At 37.2% G+C, this 5,548-nt stretch overlaps 1 pseudogene; it reads right to left on the minus strand.

Annotated features, from left to right (window-relative positions):
- Positions 1–3,013: 3,013 nt before the first annotated feature.
- LOC120209993 lies at positions 3,014–5,204 on the minus strand (annotated as a pseudogene).
- Positions 5,205–5,548: the final 344 nt, after the last annotated feature.

Consider the following 5,548-nt stretch of genomic DNA (forward strand, 5'->3'; position numbering starts at 1 on the left):
TGAATTCATATGACGGGGTGAATGTCACTTAGAATTTCAAAATTAATGGTATATGTTTTTGTGATGGACCCCATGAGATTTCCAAAATGTCTGATAGTAAATCAAATTTTTTGGTCCCATCCCCCTACGGGATTTCTAAAGCTGAACGTGGATGCTGCTATTAATGGTGATCGGAAGGCTTGCGATTTAGGCGGGATTTTAAGAGAGGAGTCTTGCACAACGTTAGGATCTTTTCAAGAAGCTGCTGGTCTGGGTCATTCTTTAATGGAATTTAAGGCCATTAAACATGGTTTAATTTTCTTTGAATCTTCTAGCTGGTGCTCTAAGAGACGGTTGATTATTGAGAGTGATAGTAAGTTGTCTGTGGAGTGGATTAAGAAATTGCAGATAGGATAAGGAACTTGGAGGGCGTTATTCGTTTGATAGCTAGGCTAGCAAACTTAGAGGCAGACGTTTTAGCAAAGTCTAAAACTGGCTAAGATAGGGAGTTTTGGTTTGGTTTTGCTTTTTTCATGTTTTTTGGTATTATCTATTGTACGGGGAGTAAGTTTGGTTTTAGCAAAATCCCAAATACATTGTGATGAATGTAGATGCGGTCATGTTTCTTGATTTATTTAGGTTTTTTAAAAATTTGATTTATTTTCTAATTATATATTTGGGATTTTGTTTTTTTACCTAAATCTAATAAACTATTGACATTTTGGGTTTTAAGACTGGAGTGAACCTGAGGTATCATGTTTGATACTGAAGTTATAACCGCTGATATTGATCGTTCTTGCAAATAACCAGTCTAATTCTGTAACCAAACCAAAATTATGCCTCTACAAACCATAAAAAAAGTTTTCCTAACTCTAAGCAAATCAATATCAAATATGAGCAAGAAAATGTAAAAGGAAAAACATTACTATTGTACATACAGTTCAATGTACAAATTTTGCAGGTATCTTTCACTGTTATGGTCTGGCGAAAACACCCCAAATTTTACCACGGTCAAGACTCTCCAACAGGTTGTTAGCCCCTTCAACATTCACTTCCACGAGAGTCTGCAAGTAAACACAAGCGCAAGCAGCAACCATTTGCTTCCTAGATTTATTAGAAATTACAAGCTCTGATAAGATTAAAACAATATATTTTTTATCCAAATTTTGCATAGAAGGATCCAATAACTGCAGAGCATTTACAATCCCTCTCTCATTGTTTCGGAAAACCTTCCAGTTTCCGGCATACAACACAAGCATTAATAGAGCCATTGCAGCTGCTTCTTATTCTTCAACAGCTTTCCCATCCAACATTTTAATCAATGCTGTGGTACATCCACATTCACCCATTTATTTCCTTGTATTTTAATCAACGCTTCCAGACGTGCTAAGAAATGGAAGCAAAAATGATACGCCAATAAATTCCAGTACCTGCGAGGAGAATGTTTGAAAAAAATTCAGTCATCAATTGGCTGTGAGAAGAAACGGTTGTGATGATGTTGCTAAAGGATAGACATCCAAAGAATTTTAGTTTCTTTGCAGTCTCTAAGGATGTGAATAGCAGATTCCTCGACTGCACCGCAGATGGAACAAGCAGTATCATCAGTAAGGTTACCGTGCCAACGAGACTGATTAGAGAGCAGTTTATATCTGACCGAAAGGCAAAGAAAATATTTGATTATCTCCTGAACAGGAAGCTTCCAAATAAGGCTCCATTTAGTATTGCATTTGTCCCAGGCAGAATCCGAGAGCTTGTGATAGGCGTATTTTATTGAGAATTGTCCATGATTACCATATTCCCAATAGCAAAAGTCAGTACCAATGGTCGAACTTGGGCAATGAATGTTCATGATAAAAGGAACTACATCAGGGGAGATAAGTTGATGAAGAAAGGGACAATTCCACTCACCTTCAAGAGATAAAGTATCACAAACAAGAAGATTATCAATGGCAGTGGCAGTAGGATTTTTTCAATTGATGAGGGGACCAAGTTGAGGCACCCAAATGTCATACCAAAAGTGAGTAAGGGATCCATCACCAATTGACCAAGCGAGGGAGCCATGAAATGAAGGCTAAATTCTTGCAATGGCACGCCATAAGTGAGAGTAGTTTGCTCTTGGGATGGATGAAGGACAAAGATCTTATATTTCTGACGCAAGAGCTTCACCCAAAAGCTGTTAGGATTTGAGATAAGAGCCTGTAACTTAAGATGAAAAGCAATATTCTGTTTGTGGGGATTTCTTATTCCAAGTCCCCATATTTCCGAGGTTGGCTAAGAATTTCCCAACGAACTAGAGGGATACCATGGGCAGTGGAAATCGGTCTCCAAATAAAATTGCGAATTAGCCTCTCAGTTTCATCACAAATACGGGAAGGAAAAAGACAAGTTTGCATGTAGTAAGTAGACAGCATTAAGAATGGAGTTAGTTAAAGTCACCCGGCCAGGTAAGGACAGAAATCGGAAGATCATCCAACTAACTTTTGATTCTTTTTGATTAACCTATTGATCACCCTAATGATTGTAAAAATATAAATACAGATAGTTTTTCCTTCACATAACAGGAAAAAAAAATTCAGTCTGGAACCATCATATCTTAGCTGGTTCAGAAACATCATATCTTAGTTGATCTGAAAGTATTTCTAAGTGCTACAAGATCATTATCTTTGAATCTGCAAACATTTTTTATGCCTATACAAATCAAGTAGAAATATTTGATATGCACCAGACAAGTTAAGAATGTATTTTGTTAAGACTATTGACTCAACACATTCGAATGACGTGATTTGTTCCCACGTGACTACAAGATTTAAACTATCTTTTATGAAGATAATGTAGAATGTAGGGCTCAGTTCGTGTCTTTTAATAATCGGAAGAATTAAAAAAAAACATCTTATAGTAGAAAGATAATCAGAAGATCAGTTTGTAACTTTTAATAATCAGTGACTCAACAAAACAACACCTTATAATCGAGGGATCATTCGTGTACTTCACCCTATTAAAAATAACCAAATTAAAGTAGAACTAGATTCTCAAATTTCACATTATACAAGGGCTAATAGAAGATTTTGACCCAAGTTAAAATGCGCATTTCTAACATCCACTTACTTTCATTCAACCATTTTACTCAACAAAACATCCATTTACTTATATCCCCATATCAAAAACATGTAAATGAAATAAAAAAACAGCCAGGGATAAGCCTAAACTCAATGCTAAGGTTGGCTAGCATTCGGCTTCGGTGACCGGTAAAGATGGTTATTATGATACGGGGAGGTTTGCTGGCCATTTGGAGTGAGGGGACTCCTTGTAGATTGTACAACCCTCGTTGACAAGGCTGCCGGCACTCTATTTCCGGTTCTAGCTGTTGAAGTCGATGCCGTGCGCTCGATTTGTATGACTTGGAACTGAGAAGAAGAACAAGCCATGTCCTTGAGATTTGGCAGAGGTTTTAAGGCTTCAACAACTTCACTCATCGAGGGTCTGGCTTTCGGATCACGGCTAAGGCAATGGGCAGCCAATTGAAAAGCTCTCTGACCACCTTTTATCGAGAACTGTCCTTCAAGACGGGGATCAAGAAGCCGATAAAATCTTTGTCTCTCTGCGAGATAGGGACGAGCCCATTCCACCAAGTTATGCTCTCCATTTGGTCGGTTTGTGTCCATTGATCTTCGGCCCGTCAACATCTCAAGGAGAACCACCCCAAAGCTATAGACATCACTCTTCGAAGTAAGATGCCCTGGAAAAATATGGCCCTCTTAGGTCAAAATGTTTCTTTTTTCATTCTTCCATTCTTTTACAAGGGAAAACAGGCCGTAGTTGCATATACAGCTCATAAAATCTTATAATCTGGTTAATGTTTACGATATCGATAAATTGACATAACATCACCAATATTTGTCAAAATCTTAGGAAAAGTTAAACCGTATGTACCTGTCATAACATATTCAGGTGCTGCATAGCCATAGGTTCCCATAACACGAGTAGATACGTGAGTCTTATCTCCCACCGGACCATCTTTCGCGAGTCCAAAGTCGGAAAGTTTGGCATTGTAATCCTGGAGAAGATTTCAAAAGATTTGAGAAGATGGATGATACACGTTAAAGAGCATGAAATTATCTTTATACCATATTAGTCACACACCGCATCTAACAGTATATTTGATGTTTTAAAGTCCCGATATATTACTGGCCGTTCAGCCTCCTAATGAAGAAAAGCAAGACCCTTCACGGCACCGAGTGCAATTTTCATTCGGATGGACCAAGGAAGAGGCATGGACCCTGATAAAATGAATGCCACTAAACTAAATCAGAACAAACTATCACTATTTCACAAGACAGATTGCAATTGTGAACCAAAACAGTACGTTACAAAAAGAAAATTGCTTTTATATCTCCATGTTATCGATGACTGAAACCGTTATTCCTTCCTAGTTGTTTGTAAATGAGAACAAAACTTCTTGAACACCGTACCATTTTCGGTTAATTTGAGGGGCATCGAATTGAAGATAGAAAAAAAAAGTGATTGTAACAATTATTGTAGCAATCAACCATATAGTGTAATCAACATCCAACACTGAGGCTGAATTCCAGCACAAAAATATTGAAATATCTTAAAATAAGTTGTTAGCCCTATTCCTTGATATATATAAGCTCGTTTATTTTGGATGCTCGAGTATTTCCTGTGTAAGCTAAGACTATACAGTTGGCTATCGACTTAGTTAGGTAGAATCTTTACCAATCATGGGCAGACAAGCAAGACAAGTTGATAAAATATCTATTCTCTATTAATGAGTTTAATTACATACTTCGGAAAAGGTGATTCTAAAGCTTCCTCGAGGCATAAACTCGTAGACAAGTAGCCTTTGATCATCCTCAATGCAAAAACCAATCAACTTGACCAAATTAGAATGGAGGAGATTACCGAGATAATTAACTTCTTAAGCTCATTAAAGGAGAATGTTCTAAGCTGAGAAGCAACTTGAAGCTCCTCATGTAAGTATGGAGTCGATGGAGTACTTTCAGCATTGGTAGTAGTTGAAGATGTCATAACAGGAACAACTGGTTGACCTCTGCTGGTGTCATTGGACTTATTTGCGGTGTCATTTGACTCATTTGTTGATTTACTTTCAGTTGATTTCCTCAAAAACAGTGAAAAAAATTAGATCGTCCGGGCCATAAACAAGTGAATTTACATACATCACACAGATTTTCACACACAAACAACATGGTTATTCAAAATGTATAAATAGATACATACGACTAGTCGTAATAAGAAATAAACAGAGAAACCTTGTGTCTTATCACATTATATGCCTTCAAAACTAGGGGGAAACACGAGAGAATGACCACGTGGTTGAACCCCAAGGAATAAATCACACTTTCATTTCATTATGTATTAGACGACAAATAAAAATACGAAAATCTCGGTGATCAAAAGTAGAAGCGAATTTGACAGTTTGCGAAACTACCATCCATCAAATACGCAGAAATGGAAAATAATCAATGCAATAGTAAAGCAAGAGATTCAGATCAATAGCAATATCGAAACGGACATAATTGCTGATTAAAGC

The sequence above is a fragment of the Hibiscus syriacus genome, unplaced genomic scaffold (assembly GCF_006381635.1).
Source record: "Hibiscus syriacus cultivar Baekdansim isolate YM2019G1 unplaced genomic scaffold, ASM638163v2 tig00021607_pilon, whole genome shotgun sequence".
Classification (NCBI taxonomy): Eukaryota; Viridiplantae; Streptophyta; class Magnoliopsida; order Malvales; family Malvaceae; genus Hibiscus; species Hibiscus syriacus.